Source organism: Hemicordylus capensis, chromosome 5, assembly GCF_027244095.1.
Source record: "Hemicordylus capensis ecotype Gifberg chromosome 5, rHemCap1.1.pri, whole genome shotgun sequence".
In the NCBI taxonomy this organism is placed as follows: Eukaryota; Metazoa; Chordata; class Lepidosauria; order Squamata; family Cordylidae; genus Hemicordylus; species Hemicordylus capensis.
Window position 1 is genome coordinate 36,158,682 of NC_069661.1, and position 24,268 is coordinate 36,182,949.

The 24,268-nt window shown below is 42.8% G+C and overlaps 1 protein-coding gene across 5 annotated transcripts in view; it reads left to right on the plus strand.

The window, feature by feature from the left end:
- The window catches only part of SGMS2 (sphingomyelin synthase 2), a 63,143-nt gene that overhangs the window by 3,849 nt on the left and 35,026 nt on the right, over positions 1-24,268 (plus strand). Inside the window, exon 1 of one of the 5 annotated variants that reach the window (XM_053258158.1) lies at positions 23,182-23,321. The exons of 3 other annotated variants lie outside the window; for them this stretch is intronic. The gene's annotated coding sequence lies outside the window, so the exon portion shown is untranslated. Of the gene's footprint in view, positions 1-23,181; positions 23,322-24,268 lie in introns of those variants that run through there. One more of the 5 variants, XM_053258160.1, reaches the window with a different exon arrangement.

Sequence of the window (24,268 nt, forward strand, 5' to 3'; positions counted from 1 at the left end):
CACTGGGTGATTTGCCTCAGGTCTGGCACCCTGCCAGAGCTCTCTAAGGACAGCCCTGTGTGCAAGATACCATCCACATGCAGAAGGGGGCTTTTGCATCCAACTTGGTGTTTGCTGAGGCTACTTTAAACTTTAGTTTGACTTAAAAGTCTACAGTAGAAAACTGAAGTTCATGTACCAGCTGCAAAATACAAAGATATTATTTCTCTGAGCCAAATCAGAATGCAGTAATCTTTTCACAAGTATATATCTATTTACTTACTACATTTGTATGCCTTTTTGCCCAGGCCTTCAGGGAGGTTTACGGTTTAATATTAAAATGAACAAGTTATACTGTATAAAGACAATGTAACAAAACTTATTTGCGGCAAGTGGTGGGCTCTTCAGGAGCTGATGGCATGAGCTCCATGGTCTGGGTGGCTTCTCTTCAACCTTTCACTTGGGACACACAGATCTTCAGTACATAAATTGTAGGTGGCCGTGCTAGTCAATTAGCAAACCCCCCCCCAAAGCCAGAGTTTCCTGATATCTTTAATAGGGATGCCAAAAAGGTACACAGTCCTGAACAGCAGTGAATTTTCAAGTTCTCCAGAACTCTTCATCAGACTAGATACTAAGCACTGCACAACAGGGAGGGGGGAAACAGGCATGTGGTGGAGCCCAGACATCTGCACTATAACAGTTTTAAGATGGAGTGCAGGAGGAGATATACATACTTAAATTACATTAGCCTCACAAAATGTTGGAACATAATTTCAAGATGCACCCTAGACTTCTGGGACAAAGAAAGAATAACAGCTGTTCTATTTTTAGACAGCATAAAATCTAATGTTTCCGTCTTTATGCTAACAAGCACAGGGCCACTTGTTAGTTCTTAAGTAATTCCTGAGGGTGTGCAGCAGGGAAGTACTGCCTCAACAGTTCTCTTGGGTTGACTGTGGTTTCTTCAGAAGCTGAGGGTGTGAACCAGGGATAGGTAATCTCGGCTGTCCATCTGTTGCTGAACTATAACTCCCATCATCTCCAGCTGCAATTTATTGTGGCTGTGGATGATGGGCACTGTAGTTCAGCAGCAGCTGGAGAGCTAAGGTTGTCTACCCTTGGAGTAAGCTTTCCTTTTCTAAATTATCTTTTTAATAAATGTTGTCTATTAAAACCATTAACATTAAAATCATTTAAAACAAAACATTAAAAATATTAAAACTATAAATCTAATTCAAAGTCTGGGTGAATAAATCTGTCTTCAGTGCCTTTTTAAAAGTTGCCAGTGAAGGGGAAGTGTTTATTTCAACAGGGAGCGCATTCCAAAAAACCAGGGGCCGCACCGGAGAAGGCCCAGTCCTGAGCTGGTGGCAACCGCAAACGAACCTCTCCACCAGATTATCTTAACAGGCGATGGGGCTCATGGTGACGAAGACATTCTCTTAAATACCCAGGGCCTAAGCTTTTTATAGCTTTGTAGGTAATAACCAACACCTTGTATTTTGCCCGGAAACATATCAGCAGCCAGTGTAGTTTTTTCAACACAGGAGTAATATGGTCTCTCTGAGATGACCCAGAGACCAACCTGGCAGCCGCATTCTGGACCAACTGCAGTTTCCTGACTACGTACAAAGGCAACCCTACGTAGAGCACATTGCAGTAATCCAGCCTGGAGGTTACCAGCATATGTACCACTGTTCTGAGGTCATTCATCTCAATAAACAGACGCAGCTGGCATATCAGCCGAAGCTGATAGAAGGCACCTCTGGCCACCACCTCAACCTTGGACACCAAGGAGAGGTTCAGATCCAGAAGCACCCCCAGACTGCGTACCTGTTCCTTCCAGGGGAGCGTGACCCCAACCAGAACCCGCAGATCAAATTTCTCTCCCTAGTTCCGACCCCACACAATAAGTACCTCCATCTTATCTGGATTCAGCCTCAGTTTGTTATCCCTCATCCAGACCATTACCTCCGCCAGGCAGGCATTTAGGAAGGTTATGCCTTCTCCCGATGATGTTGACATGAAGAAACAGATTTGTGTGTCATCAGCATATTGATAACCCAATCAAATACGTGGGTATGCCTTGAAATGAAGAAAGTATGGTAGCTTTGGTAGTTCATGTTTATGAGGTACAGTTAGCATCTTCTTTTCTTCTTTTGTCTCCTGTGGCTGGTTCCTGCATGCTTAAAACACTTGAATTTTTATTTACATTTCCATAACAGTTAAGCCATAGCAAGTAAAGTTCTGTAAGAAATAAAGAGTAAAGGTATTGCAGGACAACCCTTCCATGAGGCAGCTTGAGGTGGTGGGCTCAGGTGTGGGGGTGGCAGGTGCCAGGCTGCCACTAACACAAGTGCCACTCCACTGTCCTCTGCTGCAATATTAGCTTGTCCTGCTGGGACACACTATTTGTTGTCCCCTTATCCTGCTGTTTGTTGTCCTCTTCTCACTTCCCATGTTAAGTCAGGAGCACCTTTGTCACTGCTGCTGCTTTGGCAGCATGACCTGAGAATGCTGAGAACCCACCTACAAATTAGGGGAGGGGGTATCCTGTGGTCCTTTGCCTTGGCCACCAAACATTTTGGACTGCTCTTGGTATATCATTGTTGGTTGTGGTTAAACGTATTTATACCACCCCTCAAGTACACTACTGCTCAAGGCTGCTCACAACATCAACAAAACACATGCAATGTGAAACAAAACATTAATAAAGTTAAACAAGTTGAAAGAACCAGACTAAAACCACATTTAAAATTACACACTCTAAACAGTTTCAAAAAACTGAGAACTAAAAAATCTAGCAGATATAAGCAGCAGATAAAACATTAAAATGCCCTTAAAAAAAAAAAAGTTTGTGTGTGGGCGGTGGGAGGACGAGGTTTAAAAACAAAGAGGGAGGGAGGATGGCAAAGTTCTTTGGGGAGGGTGTTCCAGCCAAGGGGCCACAACTGAAAAGGCTCTGTCTCTACTCCCCCCTGCCCCAGATCTCTTTTAGTGGCAGGGCCATGAGCAGAGCCTGAGATGCTGAGCTGGAAGGTTCATATGGGTGAATGTGGTCCATTTGCAGTCCTGGTATAATGGCTGCTGACTCTGCATGTAGTCATTCTAAGGCTTCCAGTCCCAAGTGAATTCTTGAGTTTGTTTCATATAGCAGCATGCACTCTGTGATGTAAGAATTGCCATGCAGATGTCTTTCTGTCTTCTCCTTGACTGGATAGTATGCTGCCCTTCTTTCTAACACTTAGGCCCAACAAGGACCCATCTGAAACCATTTCTACATTGCAAAAGGCACACCTCTTGGTAAATAAGTATGAGTTTGTGTATATAAAATTGTAACATAAAAAGAAATCCTTAATGGTTGCAGTCACTGAGAACAATTGTAGCTACGGAAAGGGGAGTGCTCTGGAGTAAGTGGTTTGAAGACGCAAGCCAAGTAGACACTCTGATGCTTGAAAGCTGCCAGCATCAGCTGCTCAGTAAGAATTGAAGCTCTGTTACCCATACTGCATTTCTGTACATTCCTATTTTGTATTTTAGAAATACACATCTAGTTTTGAGGGCAGGAGACATATATTGCTGAAGGGCTAACTCAGGGGTTCCCAACCTGTGGTACTCCAGATGTTGCAGAACTACAACTCCCATCATCCCTAGCTACAATTTATTGTGGCTGGGGACTATGGGCGTTTTAGTTCAGCTACATCTGGAGTACCACTGGTTGGGAACCCCTGGGCTAATGGATACAGTGTTGGTAACAGGGAAAGTGCTGATGTAGGAAGAAACCAAATTGCTTGGCCCTGTGGTGACTTCTTTTCCAATGTTATCTGAATAGTGCTGGAAGTTATTTTATTTGGGGGGCGAAGAATTATATATTGATTTTCAACAGGAAAAAGCTCTCAAAGTGTGTTACATAGCAAAATGAATGAGAAAATAGTTCCAAATCTCAAATGGACTCACTGTTTAAAAAGAAGCAGCAAGGAGATACCAGCAGCCGCTACTGGAGGGATACTGTGCTGGGTTGACTAGGCACAGTTACTCTCTTCTCGACTAATACTGTATAGGACAGCCACCACTTAAGGTGACTCTTGGTCCATTAAGCTGGGATATATATAAAATTATTCGTACTACGACTGCACATTTATCCAAGAAATCCAAGGTGATTGTTCTTACAACAACCTGGTAAGGCATTGGTTCCCAACCAGGGTTACTCCAGATGTTGCTGAATTACAACTCCCATCATTCCCAGCTGCAGTTTATCTGGAGGTACCCTGGTTTGGAACCACTGCTGTAAGATAAGGATTATCCCTATATAGCAGATGATGGGTACATGGTCTCTCCATCGACTTTAGCCTCTGAACAATATTGTGAGGTGGTTAGTGTAAGGTGACTGGCCCACAGTCACCCAGTGAACTACATGGTGGAGCATGGATTTGACCCTGGGTGGTCCTCGTCCAACACTCTAACGCCTATGCCACACAAGCTCTTAGTGCTGCCACTCCTCATGCCATTTATTTCAGGGTGAAGATTGTTTGGATTTGGGTAACAGTCTTATTTTAACAAGTCTCCTAATGGTGCAGTGGGGAAATGACTTGATTAGCAAGCCAGAGGTTGTCGGTTTGAATCCCTGCTGGTATGTTTCCCAAACTATGGGGAACACCTATATCGGGCAGCAGTGATATAGGGAGATGCTGAAAGGCATCACCTCATACTGCGCGGGAGATGACAATGGTAAATCCCTCCTGTATTCTACCAAAGACAACTACAGGACTCTGTGATCGCCAGGAGTCAACACTGATTCAACTGCACACTTTACCTTTACCTTATTTTAACACTGCTCTTTGTTCTATGGACACCTCAAAAACTTCTTAATTTCAGGAGTCTTATATATTAAACTGGTGGGCAGCATTACTTCTAAGTTAGAGAGCTGGGAAACAGCTGGAACAAGTGGAGGAAAACTTGGGGTGAGTCTGAGCGAACACTGATTAGAGCTCATTATCAAGTCTATTCTGTGGCAGTGGTGGAACAGAAGAAACCATTGTTTTTTGTCCACAATTGCATCCTCTAAATGTTGTCCAGTGGGGCTTTTCCAGGTGGTTTGGAGAAATACCACTCTTGAAATCTGCTTTGTGTCCCCGCCCCCTTATTGGTCTGTTGTGATTTAATGTGTTATGTGTTTTTATTTGATCCACACAGAGAACAATTTGTTATGGAGAGGCTAGCAAAGTTGTTGTTGATGATGATGATGATTTAGCGAACTCTGGCTTTAAGTCATTCTAGATCTATTGGGTTGAGACTAGATATATTTCATGGACTTCCTGGAGCAGCACCTGATTGTAAGCAACTGTGCCTGCATATTTCTTCTGGGCTCACTGTAGAGCCTGTGAGAGCGGCGGCAGCAGCAGCAGGAACACCAGATAGTTGTGAAGAAGCTGGAACATAATGTTTCTCCTGCACATCCCTCACCACGAAGAGATGAGCTAGAAGCCATATTCTATCTGGCCTGTGTGAGACCTAACCCACCCACCCCCCTGCTGCCAGCCCTCAACTGCAGTTAACATCCAGGAATGCCTGGAAGTACAGATCTGATCTGGAGCTATTTCTCATGGGTTTGCTGCAGGCCTCATAAGGGTAGCATTGATGGGAACAGCAGAGAGCTGGCGAGAGGCTTTCCTACCCCCCAGCATCCCTTTTGGACTCTGACCAGAAAGAGATAAATTGATTGTTTTGCATTGTGTTATAATCTGTTGTGATCTGTCTTGGGGATTATTTGATCAAAAAGGAGGACATAAATATTACAATTTGATTTATATCTGTAATATAAATTTATTACAGAATAAGTTCTGTAACTGATTCTGAAACTTGCAGAATAAGTATTTGTTCTTCGATAAACTTCTAAAACTCAATATGTTTGAGTATATTGGCTTTATGGGCATGTTTGGTTAAACTGATTTGGGTGTGGCTTGCCCAGGGTGGGGATACTAGCACCTTTAATATATGGTCTTGAAGTCATGCTTTATTTGGTTTAAGTCAAGTTACTTTGGCTTGTATGGATTGAATGTTCCTTTTCTTTTTTCTAAATGAACTATATAATGCCCGGACTAGCTTTCTAAAGGCTACTCTTCACTCAATCATTTTTATTTGCAGGCTGTATTTGTGGGTATGACTAGATTATTTAATTTGGGTATAGGTAGCCTTGCATAATATTTGTGAACACTATATAAACAAGGGTGCCATGACACTTCATTTTAATATGTATACAGTACTGCTATACGCCAAGCAGATGCTGGGAGGATGACTCTTAACAGAGGCGTTGTTGTCTTTTCAGATCTCTGCCTGTTAGTGGGATCATTGTACCATGGACACTACTGTCCCAGATTATTCCAAAGGGCATTAAGAATCACAGACAGTACTGTCCCAGCAGATGCTGTGAGATTTATCTAGAAACTAAAATAGGCATTGATGGGGAAATTTCTTGAAGACAGATGAGCTACTGTTTCCTCAGGTCTGCATCTGCTCAGATAACTGCTTAACTATACCGCTGCTCATCTAGCAGACAAAATCTTAGGCTACAATCCTATACACTTGCCAGTGGGAGTAAACCCATTGAGCTCAGTGGAACTTATTTCAGAGCAAACTTGAAAGGATCGGGCTGCATTGCTGCAATGCAAAGGAAATTTACTTGAAAGCAAATACCATTGACTGGTTTTTGGATTTACTTTTGAGTAAATATCACTAGGATTGGGCTCTTTTAAAATATAAACTATATTGTCTTAACTGTTTTGTACTTTTCCTAATTATCCCTGTCTAATGTCGAGAGAAACTAAAAATTAACTTGCAATATAGTAAACTGTACATTTCTAATTTTGCATGTATAGATAATGTAGCAAGAGCAGCCCTGTCCTCCTGACCTGGTTGTTAAGTAGTACTCCATTTCCAGATTATCTGAAGGGCAGGTATTTCCAGGGAGGGCTTCTTCTTTGATTCATGACAGAGGCCGAAACAGAACAACCACTGTCGTCATTTATTACTTACATCCCACTGTTCCTCCAAAGAGCCCAGAGCAGTGTACATAGTCAATGTTTGTTTTCAACAACAAACTTTAATGTAGGTTAGGCTGAGAGATAGGTGATAGGCCCAGAATCACCCACTGAGTTTCATAGACACACAGGGATTTGAACTTGGGCCTCCTCAGTTCTAGTCCAGTACTCTAACCACTCACCTTAAGTGGTGCAGCAGGGAAATACTTAACTAACAAGCAGAAGGTTGATGGTTCAAATCCCCATGGGTACTATATCGGGCAGCGGTGATATAGGAAAATGCTGAAAGGCATCATCTCATACTGCACGGGAGATGGCAATGGTAAACCCCTCCTGTATTCTACGAAAGAAAACCACAGGGCTCTGTGAGCGCCAGGAGCCAAAATCAACTTATTTATTTATTTATTTAACACATTTTTATACTGTCCAAAACACAAGTTCTCTGGGCAGTTTACAAGACAATAAAAAAACCCAATGAAAAGATTAACACATTTGAACAATGAAAATTTAAAATGTTTAATCTATTAAAACACAATTAAAACAATATCTAATTAAAAACCTGGGAGAACAAATGTGTCTTGACTGCCTTTTTCAAAGCTGTAAGAGATGGGGAGGCTCTTATTTCAGCAGGAAGTGTGTGTGTTCTAAAGCCTCAGGGCAGCAATGGAGAAGGACCATCCCTGATTAGCCACCAGATGAGCCAGCGGCAACTGCAGACGAACTTCTCCAGATGATCTCAGTGGGCGGTGTGGTGAATAGCAAAGAAGACATTATCTTAAATAACCAGGGCCCAAGTTGTTTAGGGCTTTATAAGTTATAACCCAAACCTTGTACTCTGCACAGAAACTTACCGGCAGCCAGTGTAGATGTTTTAAGATAGGAGTGATATGGTCTCTCCGAGATGACCCAGAGACCAGCCTGTTACCTCTCATCCAGTCCGTCACTTCCTCCAGGCAGTCATTTAAGGAGGTTATGCCTTCTCTTGATGACGTTGACATGGGGAAATCGATTTGGATGTCATCAGCATACTGATAACACCCTGCACCAAATCTCCTGATGATCTCGGTTTCATGTAGATGTTAAGCAACAAGGGAGACAATACGGAGCCCTGAGGGATACCATGCCGAAGTTCAGTTTTTGAAGAACAGTAGTCCCCATCTGGAATCTGCCAGAGAGGTAAGAGTGGAACCACTACAAAGCAGTGTCTCCCACCTCAAACCCCCTCAGATGCTCCAGAAAGATACTATGGTCGATGGTATCGAAAGCCACCAAGAGTCCAAAAGGACCAACAGAGTCACACTTCCTCTGTCAATTCCCAATTGGAGAGATCACCCATCAGGCTGACCAAGGCAGTCTCCACCACATGGCTCACCAGAAAGCCAGCCTGAAACGGGTCTAGATAATCAGTTTCCTCCAAGACTGCCTGGAGTTAGGAGGCCACCACCCTCTCAATTACCTTGCCCAGCCATGGAAGGTTGGAGACAGGCCTACAGTTGCTCAACTCTGAGTAATCCAAAGCAGGCTTCTTTAGAAGAGGCCTAATGATTGCCTCCTTAAGACAAGGAGGCATCCTGCCCTCCCTCAGAGAAGCATTTATGATTTCCACCAGGCTGTCTACAACAGCCTCCCTGCTAGATTGAACAAGCCATGTTGGACAAGGGTCAAGCGAACAAGTGGTAGGCCTCACCGCTCCAAGCCTAACCACATAAGAGGGGTTGCTGGACACCTTTGATTCAGACACAGCAGTAATTGTGGGGTCTAAATCCAAGTTGGCTCAAATACGAGAGATTTTATCCACAAAAAATTCATGAAACACTTCACAGCGTGTAATAGATGGTTCCAAATTCTGTTTTGAGGGCGGAGGTGCACTCACTAACCCTTTCACAACCCTGAACAATGCAGCTGGATGTGAACTTGCGGACGCAACCTAGGCTGAAAAGAATCACTTCTTGCATCAGTTCCATCAAGCCAAGTCCCTAAGGAAAGAAATGTGTGGCTGGCGCATCTTTGACTTCTTGACCTGGACTTCATCTGCTCTCATCTTGGTTTGGTTGGAAGGGGAGTGGGTAGTTTGTGGAGGCCTTGCTTTTTACTTTGCCGCCATTGTTGTAGGTTGCCAGAAAGTACAGTATTGGTACTGGATGTGGCCATCCTTTTAGTAGACATCCAGCAAAGGGTGAGGGAGTCTTAGGCTTGGTTTTTAGGATGGAAGTCTGTATGTGGAAGCCTGCTCTTGCTGAGACTATAAACAACCTTATTCAAGCAGGTTTATAAACTGCCTTGAAGTCCTAAATGGTGGGAAAGCAGGATATAAAACGGTGATCAACGACAGTGATGGCTGAATGTGTGGATTATTTAGTGTCAAACTATTGTGCAAGAATCAATAAACCAAAATGCTGGACTGGTGAGCAGTCTGTGGTAGCAATTATTCCTAAGGGTTTTTTGTTTTCAAGATCAGCTGCTTTCTGTGTCCTGTGACTGCTTACTGGCAAACGTAATGTAAGCCAAATGTTCATACTGTATTAGGTATTATGATGTTTTAGAGAACTATCATGGCACACTTGTTAGTTAGTTAGGTTTTTTTTCTTCTTCTTTCCCTCATTCCAATTTGGAATAACTTCTTTTGAAATGCATATTACTATAGCTTCTTAATGTGTAATGTTTACAGGTACCAGACAAAAACATAAAAGTGAGATGGTACTGGCCTTGAGGGTTTACAGTCTAAGGGTGCATACTCAAGATGTTTTACTGTGAATAAGTTACCCATTAACATGCTTCATTACCTTTTTTAAAAAAAATTTGGCAGGTGGTTAAATGGCATTAAGTTTCTTTGTATTTTCACTCTTGATCTGCTTTTGGGGCAAAGTGTGGATTCCATGCAATGTGACTTTTCTGGATCACTGAATTCAGAGTAAAATTGTATACAGGAAATATGTGATACCCATGTAGGTAGAATCCTGCTAGAAGAGTGAGGAGAGGCAAGAGTTATCAAATGGATACTAGCATTGGGCAACTGAGAACTTCAATCTGGAGAGAGTAAAGGTGAAGTGTGCCGTCAAGTAGATTTCGACTCCTGATGCCCACAGAGCCCTGTGGTTTTCTTTGGTAGAATACAGGAGGGGTTTACCATTGCCGCTTCCTGTGCAGTATGAGATGATGCCTTTCAGCATCTTCCTATATCGCTGCCGCCGATATAGGTGTTTCCCATAGTCTGGGAAACAGACCAGCGGGCATTTGAACCGGCAACCTTCTGCTTGTTTGTCAAACATTTCCCCACTGGGCCACTTAAGGTGGTATGTGGTATTAATTCAACAGCATTTGGTTTCACTTATATTTAAACTACTATAAATCAGCAATAAATTGGTACTTAAGTGGCTCAATTTGTACATGACACCAAAGCACAGTTACATAAGGTTAATGATGGTCTGAACTGACAAACCATAGCTACAACCTTTGCTTTGTCTTTGGAAGCCACTGCAGCTAGAGACTGGAATACTGAGCAGACATAAAATAGACAAGTTGACAGACCGTTGTCCCCCTCTCAGAATGGTGGAACCTGAGGTCCTCAAATGAATCTGACTGGCAGTAGATTCAGGACAGGAAAAACACAATACTAGCTCATGAAATGCATAATTAATTTTTGGAATTTGCTGCCACAAGATGGGTTGATGGCCATTAACTTTGAAAAGAGATTGGACAAGTTCACGGAGGATAAGACTACCAGTGACTATTAATTGTCATGGCTGTATGGCGCTCCCAAATTCATTGGCAGTGTGACACTGAACACCAACCGTTAGGAGCAAGAGCTTCCTGGAAGCATCTGGTTGGCTACTGCAGAAGATAGCATACAGGTCTAGATGGACCTCTGCTCCCGTCCAGCAGAGTTGCTCTTATGTTCTTTGATGAGGTCCCTGATCAGGGCTTCGCTTATGCATCCTGGCATAAGGAAGCTTGTATGCCCTTAAGGAGGTGTGCACTGTTGCTTCCAGGAACTGCCTAGACAATATGAAGAACTTTCCATTGCAATTACTTGAAAAAGCAGACAAGGATGCTTATTAGCATACATAGTACATAAGAAGCTGTCTTACACCATTGGTCCACCTGTCTCGGTATTTTATCTCTGTAATTATCTTTGTTTGGTTTATTTCAGTATATCTGTATACCATTCCAAACTCATGTCTCTGGGCAATCTACAAAAACATAACACAAATTAAAACAGAAATCAAAACAATTTAAAACCACAATTCAAGTTTTTAGAATGAGTGAATATATGTGCCTTGAGAGCCTTTTTAAAAGCTGCCAGAGAGGGGGTAGCTCAGGGAGTACTTTCTAAAGCCTCAGGGTGGCAACAAAGAAGGCCCATCCCTGAGTAGCCACCAGACAAGCTAGTAGCAACTACAGATGGACCTCTCTGGATAATCTCAATGAGCAGCAGGGCTCATAGCAAAGACGACATTCTCTTAAACTTATTGGTAGCAGCTTCTCTTAAGTTTCCAGGCTGGAGTCTTTCTCTTTCCCAGCCCTACCTGGAGATACCAGGGATTGAACCTGGATGTTCTCCATGCAAGCAGATGCTCTTCCACTGAGCTATAAATGCACCCCGGAGGTTACACACAGGTAATCTCTATCCACAAGAAGATTGACTTTGGCAAATGTTGCAGGCTGGGCACTGTTTTGCAAATAATTCCTGTGGTGTTCTTTGCACATGTGGATTTTACAGGGAAGTGGGAGCAACCTAGGACAAGGAGGGTTATAGTAGTTTCTTTTTCCAGGAACACTGCTTGTCTTATGCAAACATAGACCTGTACCTGGGACACTGTCTTGGTGACACTAACCCATTATCATGCAAGTGCAGTTTCAACATGCCATACTGTCTGAGCATTGAAATTCATGTGCTTCACTATGTTTGGGCAAATCCTGCAGAAGCCGCTCCAGGTAAGGCACGTTGGCATCACATGTTTTTCAGGTGGTCACAATTATGAGGCTGGCTCTCAAATAATAACTGGGAGGATGATTAATGAAAACATTTAGTAGCATGCCTGTGAGTTTTAAATGGGAATTAGTTGCTATTGGTGGTTAATTTGGTTAATGGATTGCACTGTACAATATTTGTGTCTGTATTCCAAGTCCTTACTGATGAGTAGACAGTTCTGCTGTGTATGTAGGCTTTTAAGAAGCTATTCTTGTTGTTAGAAAGGAAGCTTTGAAAAAAACTTGAGTTCAGGATTGAAAGAAATGGATCATTACGGGTTGGGTTTCTCCTCCTGCCCCCCACTTTTGGCTTTGGTTCATTTAGTTTTGATGGATAATCCTGTTCAGGTTTATTAAGATTCAGTAAACAGTTTGGCATATCCAAAGTTAATTGGTGGTTCATGACAGAAAATGTAAATATTTATTATGCAGATCACTTACATATGTAGTAAAACTGTTTGGAGAATAATTTACTACACAGAGAAGCCTGCACCATGAAATGGAGAAATTTGGAAGGGAACATAGGAGAAAATAAGTGACTGATCTTTGGTTATTGCCTGAAATCAGAAGACCCAAGGATGAAAAAACAAAACTCTGTTGCTGCTTCTCCACCCCGCCCCCCCACCACCCAAGGAACAATAACTTGGATTGGTGAGATGCCCTTTTGAAATTAAATTTAAGCTATTTCATATTTAAAAGGCTAATATTCCTCAAATTGTAGGATATAGTGTGTTTGGGTCCCCCCCCCGATGAGGCCTAATGTTGCTCCATATGGCCTACTCTACAGCTGTATTCTTAGTTACTTCTCTTATGTCAACCATGCATCACAACAAATAGATAACTGAACTGTTGTTTGTTTCCACGTGTGTTCTTCCCCCACCCCACCCACTATCCCATTTACAAGAGAGCAGTGTCCTACTGGTGGAGGGAAGAAGGGTTTTGGTGTGCTGTGTTGCCTCTTTTTCTTACTAAATCATCATCTTTGCTCTCAACATCATCAGTAGCTGTGTTTGTCCTGTTGCAGCTTTTTATCACTGCATGGTGTCTGTTCTGCATGGTGTCTGCTGTCCTATATGGCTACATAGTTAAGTAAAGGTAAAGTGTGACATCAAGTCGATTTTTACTCCTGGCGCCCACAGAGCCCTGTGGTTTTCTTTTGGTAGAATAGAGGAGGGGTTTACCATTGCCTCCTCCCACGCAGTGTGAGATGATGCCTTTCAGCATCTTCCTGTATCGCTGCTGCCCGATATAGCACCACCGAAGATTCGAACCAGCAACCTTCTGCTTGTTAGTCAAGCATTTCCCCGCTGTACCACTTAAGGTGACACATAGTTAGCTGTATTAAAATACTTTGTTACAATAGAGCACATATGTTCGCTATGCTTTCATCCTGTTGGTTCAGGCACAACTGGGTCTTCTGTGAGCCAGGCCCACAAATTTTGGCTCTGTACCATCTCTGGAAACGAATGCTTATAGTAATTTTTGTCAACATCTACCCCCTCAGAGATGCAGAATAGGTGATAGCATTGTTGCATTTACAGCTTTCTCTGTGTTATCACCCCTTCTTTATGATTTATTACCCCCAAATGATTAGGGTGAAATTGCAGTCATTTTTGCATGGAGTTAAGGGTTAGGGTCAGGATTAGGGTAACAAAGCTTTATTCTCTCCATGGAATAATCTTTTGGAGGACATGCCTGCAAATTTTCATCTCGATTCCTCTGACAACATTGATGAAATGTATAGTAGTTTTTTTCTATTTTAAAAACATTTTTTTAAAATAAGCTTTTAAAATATCATTGCACACTTGGCCACTGCAGACGCAAGGGTCCGTCAGGACAATGAAACTATGTGAACACACTGAAAGTATTGCAGTGCTGTCACCTGTTTTCCATCTCTAGCAGTGCAGACCTTGTCACAAATCACAATGGGCATTCATCCCCAAGAAGGTACTGACCACCCCAGCTGGCTCATGTACCATCATAACCAGCAAGCAGAACACTTTAGTCCTGTTGAAGGTATTATAAAAACTGGAGAGAAGAGTATACACACCTGGATTGACATGCTCAGAAGCACTGCTCCTCGCACTGCCCATGGTTGTAGCATTTGTCTGCAGAGGCAAATGCTGTACATGCAGTAGATAGGTTGTTCCTGTGCTTAGAATGCTGGGGCTCCCAGCATTCTGCATTATGGGAAGAATCTCTGCCCAAGAGTACAGTGTTTGTCTTGGCAGACAAAGCTATAACTGTGGTTAGTGGGGTGGGGCTTGTGAGTGGATTAGAGTTGGGTGGGGTTTCAGAGCATGCTCTTGAGGACACTGTGTGGTAATACAGCGTCCCTAGTTTTGATTCACACCTGAACAGGACTTTGATCCAAGAGGGGAAAGAGCATCGCCTTCAAACTCTGTGACACATCTATCCCCTTCCAGGACTACAAAGACCTCTTGAGGAGGAACTTCTTCTCTCAGTATCTACTGTATTTTCCATTTTTGCTGGTGTGGACAGTGGTGACTACTACCTATAGAATTAATTTCAAGCAAAGAACTTGATCAGATTAGGGCCCTGAAAAAGCTTATCGATTGGGCCGATAAAATGGATCATTTCATGTTCAGTCATCTCTATCCCCTGAAAAAAAGGTCATTATGTTTGTAATTAAAAAGCTGGTTCTTCAATTTAATTCAACTCCTCACATGTCAAGATTATGAAGCATGGCCACAAGAAGCTGTTTCCACAGGTTCATGGTTTGCCTCGCCCTGCAGAGGACAGATTCTTGGACAGATTCTGCAGAGGGAGGGGTGTGTATGAACTTTAAACCTTTCCTTGAATGGGAAATATTTTGGTTCTTGCCTCTGCTAGTGAATACAATAAGAATGAGAAGGATGCATGCACACAGATTTTGCAATCCACAGTGTGATCTGATAATAGAGTTCTTGATTGTGATTGATGCTACTTGGTGATATAAACATAAAGGCAATTTTATATGGATAAAAACAATGGAACTCAAGTGGCAATTTTTTTGTTTCTTGTTTAAAAGGTGCCTTTCAGTTGGTAAACTCGGTATTATGTGGGATTGTGAAAGACGTACCTTGCCAACTCTTAATCCAACTCTTTTTGGCTGAGTTATGAAAAAATGTTAGGTAGCATAAAATAACAATGAATTAAACTGTGCTCTTATGGCTAAAACTAATGCTGTCGGAGTTCAAAGTCCAATTACAACCCACTTTAGCAAGTGGTTAGTCTGTTTATCTTATACCAGTTGCAGGGGAGCAACGGTGGGAGAGAGATTTGCCTTCATTTCTTGCTTGTGGGCTTCCTGGAGGTATTGGATGGGCCACTGTGGAGAACAGGATGCTGGACTAGATGGGCCTTGGCTTGATTTTTATGTCATTTGTGTGTATGCAGTATATATATATATTCATTCATGAGCTGTTCGCACTGCAGTACCCGTGCTCGCTAAGCTATCCTGATGTATCCCCATCCCCCAATGCTAATCTCTTTTGTTGTTTTGCTCTTGTGGTGGTGAAGTCTCCTGCAAGCAGTACATGCATTGCCCTGGGAGAAAGAGGAGAGGGCAGGGACGGTGAAAAGGACTTAATTTTAACACAACCTATTGCATGTTTTAGTTGAAATCGATAGGGCTTTCTCCCATGCAGGGGCATTGCCAGCTGCTCAAAAGATCTGGGCCCAATGCCCCCTTTTTGATAATTAAACTTAATCACCCTGCCCCCACCAAGAAAAAATGCATCTGACTCCTCCCCATAGAGAAGCTGGAAGAGACAAGTGTTGTAATGGGGGCTAAAGCATCTGTTTTGTCTCCAGGACAGCACCTTTTAGGGAGGAGACAGAGACAAGAAGCAATCATTCTTGTTGGAGCAGCAGCATAAGTGACCACCCACCCCCATTCAGGAAGGAAGTAGCTGGTGAGATTCAGGACTGAGCCAGTCATTAGGGGCCCAAGCCCCATGGGCCACCCCTTTATGAAGCCCTTGATCCCATGTAATACTGCATAGGATTGTGCATTCCCTCATCATACATGTTCTCTTTGGAGAACCTGCTGCATCTCCACACACCCTTCCATCCATTTGTCCAGTCCCTTAGCTGTTCTGGCTTTGCTCCAGAAGCACCTGATCTCAAAATGGCAGCTACTGGAACAAACAGCTGGCTTCATTGCAAAGGTTATGGGGTAACAGCATAGCAGCAGCTTTTCCTTTTCTAAGAGATGCAAGAAGGGAGGGTGTGTAAGCCCTATTGAGTTCAGTGAGACTTGTTTCTCTGTAAACACTGTAGAATCAAACTGTAAGCCTCTCTTTTGGTGCAAGGGAGTCAGGAGTCCTTTACCAGCCAGAATATTGGCACCCAATATATAGCACTTTCTTTGGATCTAGGAGCCAGCCCAATAATTTAGGAGCCAAACCATGGACATTTGACAGAATTACCAGGATAGTGACTCACATTGTGGAGAGGGAAGGTAAATGGGCTTCTTATCCCCTTTACAAGTAACATACTTACAACAGAAAACAGGGCAGCCTGGGATAAATAAAGATTTTATTAAATAACTCTGCTTCTGAATATCCTACTCTAGGTGGCATAGATAGCTCCCAAGTGCCTAGGATTTGTCAAGTTGCAATAGATCTTCATCCAAACAGGCCCTGCATTTGGGGTATAGAGAGTATGGGCATACTGTTGGAGATGCAGCTCCTGATGGCATCAACTTTTAGCATCAGCAATCCTACTGACCATGGTTTCTCTACTCTACTCCCCCTTTGTTAGACTGATAGTCTCAGGTTTCATTCTTTCACCTGAGAGTCAGACTTGTTCTCCCCTTTCCTCTCTTCCTGTATGTACATAGGAAGCTGCCATATACCAAGTCAGACAGTTAGTCTATCTAGCTCAGTATTGTCCTCGCAGACTGGCAGCAGCTTCTCCCAGGTTGCAGTCAGGAATCTCTCTCAACCCTATCTTGGAGATGCCAGGGAGGGAACTTGGAACTTAGATGTGCTTCCCAGAGTGGCTCCATCCCCTAAGGGAATATCTTACAGTGCTCACATGTAGTCTCCCATTCAAATACAACCAGGGTGGACCCTGCTTAGCTAAGGGGACAAAGTCATGCTTGCTACTATAAGCCTGTTCTCCTCTTTCATGTAGCTAGCCATGAGGCATTATAGGTTTTAATCTATCTCTGATGGATTTCCTAAATAAACTACTGTATTTAGAACTCGAACTCCATATTACCAGATAACATTAAATAAAGTGCTTCCTTACCTGTGCACTTCTGCTGTAGCTGGGGCCGATAAAGAAATCTCCCCTCCTGAGCTCTCTAACATAGATTCAGAAACAGTCTAGACTAGAGGGTTTCACCCTACTCTACCACCCAAAATTAAAAATGAACAACTCCCCTGTTGTTCAGCATCTTCTGTCTAGAATAAGTTGTACATAAACACAGCCAGGAAAGCTGGACCAGGCTTGAGAAGAGCAGTTTCCCACTCAGCTGTGAAAAGTAGGAGTTGCCTCCATGTGGAAAGCACAGAACTTGTTAGCTGTAGGAGCTTATTCCAATCTGTTTTTAGGCTGCTGTTTAACCTCAGATGACTGGCTCTGTGTTCTGGGCAGGTGGCTGGTGAGAAGTTACACTGGCAAGTAACTTTGCTAAACTTACTTGAAAATACGCTTTGCAACTCCTAGGCTGGTGCTCCTGGGAAAACCAGGCTGGGCCTCCTCTTCAGCTGCTTTGCATTGTGCTGGTAAGCAAACACAGCCTCCCCAACCCCCATTTGGCCATCTGTTGGGATATGTGTCCTGGCAGTTGCCTCCCCTTCCCTGAATTATATGTCTACCTTGAGTCCAAAGGGCACAGCAATTGTCTGAAGTCTTTGCAGACACTTCATTACAGGATTTCTCTTCCACCTCCACAGTTCTAATGGTTAAATCATACGGTGTTTGAGTGCTGGAAACAGCACAGTTCTCTAGGTTTAGCACACAGTCTATGCATTTATTCTCCCATACGGCTTCCTTTATGCTAGATGTGTTTAAGGAAACCACTGGTGCAGATGTAACACCTAGTATAGTAAATGGCTCAGAAATTGGAGGAAGTACTGTGGAAGAAGTGAGGAGGAGAGAGTAGTGTGTCATTTTGTGGAGCTCCCAGTCTTTAAACCATTGTTGGGAGTTTGGGAAGCATTAAGTCTTCACCAAGCTGTACAGTATTGCAAGATTTCAGCTATGTGAGGGGCATTAGGGGCATAATTAGGGGCATAATTTCTCAGCTTTTTAAAAATTTGTTTTTAAATTGTTTGATTGTTTAATTGTAGTTTTATGATGTTTTTAATTGTTAATCATTGTTATGTTTTATAATTTTTATTTTAATTATTAACTGATTTTAAGGTGTTTTAATGTAAACCGCCCTGAGCCTTTTGGAAGGGCGGTATAAAAGTTTTAATAATAAATAAATAATAAAATAAATAATAATTAGCATCAAGTTTTACATTTACATGCACGATAGCACAGAGACTTCATCATCAGCAATTCTAAAGAAATATTTAAATACTGTACCATTTTTCAACCAAAGAAGATCTCGCGAAGTGATTTACATAGCAAAAGGTATGAGGAACTGGTTCCCTGTCCCCCAAAATCTTGCAGTCTTAAACACACACACACACACACACACACACACACACACACACACACACACACAGAGGAGGCACCAGCATTGGCCACTACACTATGCTGGGACAAATTGGAATAGTTGCTCTCTGCCTGCTTAATACTGGAGAGCCATTACTTTGAAGCCACCTAATGGCACAGTGGGGAAATAACCTGCCTAGAGAGCTGGAGGCTCTTTGTTCGAATCCCCACTGGTGTGTTTCCCAGAATATGGGAAACTCCTATATCGGGCAGCAGCAATACAGGAAGGTGCTGAAAGGCATCATCTCATACTGTGTGGAAGATGGGCAATAGTAAATCCCTCCTGTATTCTACCAAAGAAAACCACATGGCTCTGTGGTCGCCAGGAGTCAACACCAACTCAACGGCACAACTTTACCTTTACTACTTTGAAAAGGTGCACATTGCCCGGTTAGCAGGGAGAGGAATGAATGTTATGGAATGACCTTCTATAGAACAAATTAGATGCTTTTTCTGATACGTTGAACGGTATCTGATACAACCTTCTATGACAATGTGGGGATTGGCTCTTACTAAATTTTAGGTTGATATCCTAGAAAGTACTCAGTTGCAATTGTCTATTTCTATCAGGCAAGTGATAGTGATTCTTGGTTTAGGAGACAAGCGGCTTAGGTTATTCCAGTGTTGCTTCTGAGTAATGGGGAAGTTCACTGATCTGTGTCGCAATTCAATCACTGATGACTAACTAATTGGGTGGTGTGCTGGTTGCTAAGAAACATAACATCTTTTAGAGAGAGTTCTTAATTGTACAAATAGAAATGTTGGTGAAGCTAGATTGGCAAACAGCAGCATGAATTGCACACCTTATTTTTGCCAGGATTTACAATGCTTTTGCTGTAGAGGTCTGGACCACTTTATTTAAATTATTTATTTAACATATTTGTATACTGCCCACTACCAAAGTCACTTGGCGGTTTACAACAATGAAGCGAACCTTGATACTTCACAAACAATGAGAAAAAGCTTCCCCTACAAAAAATTCAATGAACTTTTAAGAAAACAAGAAGGGGGAAGTGGATAAAATTAGACTCTGGGGACAGGGCTGTAGCTCAGTGGTAGAGCTCATGTTTGCATGCAAAGGTCCTTGGGTTAATTCCTGGTATTTCCAGGTGGGGCTGGGAAGGATCATTGTCTGAAACTGGTAGCTGCTTCCAGGCAGGGTAGATGCTACTGAACTAAATGAACAAATAGTTTGACTAGATATGAAGCAGAGTCACGAGTTTAGATTGTGATACCATGGTCTTCTCATTACTTGTAAAGAGTGCCATGTATGCAAATGGCTCTACATAAATAATGTTTATGTACTAAATATTGCAAAAGAATGTCTGATACCAGACTGCAAGGAAAGCCATCTTATCCTTGAATTACTACTGCTGTAAACAGAATGTCAGAAGAGAAGCTCTCAAAAGAATTGGGCAACATTGTCTTTGTAAAGGGGAATTGTTGGGAGAAGTGCCATAGCTCAGTGGTAGAGCATATGTTTTGTGTGCAGAAGGTCCCAGGGTCAATCACTGGCATTTCTAGCAAAAACAGTACCAAGTAATAGAGCTAGAAGCCACCTAATGGCACAGCGGGGAAATGCTTGACTAACAAGGAGAAAGTTTCTGGTTCAAATTCCTGCTGGTACTATATCGGCTGGCAGCGATATAGAAAGATGCTGAAAGGCATCATCTCATACTGGAGGAGGCAATGGTAAACCTCTCCTGTATTCTACCAAAAGAAAACCACAGGGCTCTGTGGGCGCCAGGAGTCAAAATTGACTTGACGGCACATTTTACCTTTAGTAGAGCTAGGAATGAGCATCTGTCAGTCGAAATAGACAGAGCTGGACTGGATAGCTGATTATAAGGTCACAGATGCACAAGTGTTAGTTGATTGAGTTAACTTTAGGTTAGGAGTTCCTAATGGACACATTGCTGAGGATGTGTCATTTGCAAGCTGGCAATCCTCCAATGCAGAGCAAATACAGCGGCTGCATGAAGGGAGGCAGGAGGGCTCCAAGTACCTCCTGGTAGTCCTTCAAGTACCCCTAGGGGTATTAGTACCCCCTTTGGGGAACCCCTAACCTAAAGTTAACTCAATCAACTAACACTTGTGCATCTGTGACCTTATAATCAGCTATCCAGCCCAGCAATGTCTATTTTGACTGGCAGATGCTCATTCCTAGCTCTACTAAAGATAAAGTGTGCCGTCAAGTCAATTTCGACTCCTGGTGCCCACAGAGTGCTCTGGTGGGATTTTTTGTAGAATAAAGGAGGGGTTTACCATTTCCCATCTCCCACCGCCTGTCACATTCAGATCACCCCCACCCCATGCAGCTGGAAGCTAAGTTAAGTGGCAGGAGCAGTGGCGGTGGGGAGATGTTGGCTGCCCCGCCCCTTGCATGGCTTGGGGGGGCATGGCTTGGGGTGTGTGGGTTTGCTCATGCTTTGCACATGCGATGGGGGCCCCCGACCCAGGTTTTGTCCCCTCACCCACGGGGTCTTGTTATGCCCCTGGATGTGTCCACTGCAGGTCCTCCTCCTCTGCTCCTGATTGGCTGACTACATGTTGAAGCTCAGCATACCCCTTCCCTCAGTCTAACAGGCTTCAGAAAATTAGCATTGAGTACAAGTAAGCTTGTTCCATTAATTTCAAAGGGAGTAGTCATGAGTAACTTAATCTGAGGTGCACTAATGAGAGAGAGAGAGAGAGGGAGAGAGAGAGAGAGAGAGAGAGAGTTGGGAATCCCTGAGTTCATAGAAAAAACATTTTAGCAAGTCACTGGAGAATATGTGAAAATTGTGTGTAGGGCTGGGGGAAGGCTGTGGTGAGCCTGGCAAAGGCAGATCCATTCTTTTGTGTGTGAGTGGAAGATTTTAAATTGAATTCAGCTTTAAAAGTGCATTCAAATAGTTGCTAAAGGTATGGTGATGGTCTTTCTAGTACTGTTTTTGTGGTTGTGCAGTTGGTTTTCATGTTAGATTTTCCAATGTTATATGCATTCCTGAAAGACAGCATTGTTTATTTCTGGGAACTGTGTTTTGGTTTTGCAGTTTCAGTACCACAAAAAAGTGAGAGTTCTTATTAATTGGCAGGAACCATAACATGTCCCTCAGTCTTACATGGAGAAATCTACCCTATACCCCACTGATGAGTCTGTTGAAGGGTGTTTTCTACACCAGCTGAATTATGGAGTGTGTCTCGCCTGAGGTGAAATAGTTTCTGTTGCTCACCACTGTGGAATTTGGGAGTGAAAGGAAGACCTTGTGATACTTTATATTAACAATTTCTGTGGAAACATGAGGCATTTAAATGGCTGTCAAGAAGAAAGCCAGACAATACTGTTTCCTCCAAAAGCAGTTGCCTATACCAAATTTCCTCAGACTCTTCTTTCCGATGCTTAGTCCATAATCTTTTGTTTGTGTTCTCTATTGTAATATCTTTGAAAATGTTCACAAAAAGTCATTGTCGGTTTAATGGATGATGTTTGAATGTCTCAGGATGTCTTATTCATGTTGTATAATCTGCACAAAATTCTGATATCATGAGAGGATCTGAAGACCCTTTCTCCCTACTTAGGATTTTGCTGAAAAGATTTGAGGTGTAGAATTATAACAAAATGGACAGCAGAGAAACATGAGGGATGCTTTTGCTCCAGAGCATATTGACAATTCTTCTATTGCTTGCATTGTATGTTACTTTCATGGAGAAAGGGGTTTAAGTGAAGTTTTAGCCTCTCAGCAATTCTGAAAAGTAGGCTCAATTGAAAAAGTAAGGTCTGCTCAGGGCTGCCCGTTGAGCCTCATTGCCACATAGGGATTTTAACTGGGTTTCCACATGGCTCTCATCAGCCAGAGATTCCCACCCATCCCCTGTCCTTTTGACCTAGAAGCATTAAAGGTAAAGTGTGCCATCGAGTCGGTGTCGACTCCTGGCGCCCACAGAGCCCTGTGGTTGTCTGTAGTAGAATACAGGAGGGGTTTACCATTCCCATCTCCCGCGCAGTATGAGATGATGCCTTTCAGCATCTTCCTATATCACTGCTGCCCAATAGAGGTGTTTCCCATAGTCTGGGAACCATACCAGCAGGGATTCAAACGGGCAACCTCTGGCTTGCTAGTGAAGTCAGTTCCCACTGTGCCATTAGGCTATACACAATATAAAGGAAAGGGTACATTTTATACTGTTGGCAAGCATCATGCTAGTGGAATATTATTAAAGACTGAGAAGCCTGAGATTACACTTTTAAATCATTAAATTGGGGTTCTCAAGTTGGGTCTCAGAATGTGGTTGGACTACACATCATCCCCAGCCACAATAGCTGCTGGCTGGTAATGATAGGAGTTGTTGTCTAGCCACATCTGAGGACTCAGTGTTGAGAATTCCTGCATTAAATGATTTGCTATGTAAAATGCCACCCACCAAATCTATGCAGCTCAACATAAGTTCTGAATGTAGGGTTGTCTTTTGCTTGCCACACCTGAATTCCAATGACATCACAAACAGTTCCATCTCTGCTCTCAGGGTTACCTTGGAACCCTTTTGAGCTCATGTGGTGCAGAGTGGTTATGTAAGCATTCAGGCACAAACTAGGCATGATGGCAGCTAAAAGGATCACTTGGGCACATAGCAGCATACAAAGGATTTGGAGAAAAGTATGTCTAATAACAGGTCAGTTAGATAGAAAAACGTCTTTTTAACATTAAGGCTTTCTAAACTGTCATTTTGTTACACTGGTTACCAATGTCATGTATGGCTGCCTTACTTCGTGTACACTCTGTGGTCCGGAGGACGTAGCTATTGAGACTCTTTTACTGCTCACGGGTTCCTGTTAGAATTCTCAGTTCCTTCTCTTCTTCCCCCACCCCCTTGCTTTCTTTCAAAGAGGAGAAATATAGTCGTCTTTGATTATGCGGTGACAGAAGTGTATGGTATGGTTTCCGTGCCAAAATAATAAAGAAACCAGAACTTGGACTAATGACTTGATAGGTTTTCTCTCTGGAGGTTTCAGGCATGTATTGTGGTGGTCTACTAGGCATTGTCTATTCATGGGTTTGAAAGGGAGTTTCTGATCGAAAAAGAAGAGCAATGCCCTTTCTGGTTCTGAGGGATGTGCTTGCCCAACCCACCAAGTACAACCAGTGATAGACTAAAACATTCCACCTAAAAGGGCTCCAAGGTATGAACCCTTCTGGCCTTTGTCACTTTCCCAAAATGGAAACCTCTTTGGGGTGTATTTGTGTTTAAAATAATTTCAGAATAAAACAATTAAATAGTTTAAAACTTTAATTAAAAGCCTGAGAAAACAGGTGTCTCTTAAGGGTTATTTTAAAAGCAGTCAGAGATTGAGAAGCTGACAGGGAGTGCATTCCAAAGCCTTGGGGCAACCACAGAGAAGGCCTGGCCCTGAGTTGCCACCAGATGAGCTGGCAGCAACCACAACCGGACCTCCCCAGATGATCTTAATAGGTTACAGGGTTCATGACAAAAGGAGGCACTCTCTTAAATACCCTGGTCCTAAGCCATTCAGGGTTTTATAGGTAATGACCAGCACTCTGTATTTCACTCAGAAACAGTCTTGCTGCCGCATTGAGTACCAGTAGTAGTTTCTGGACTAT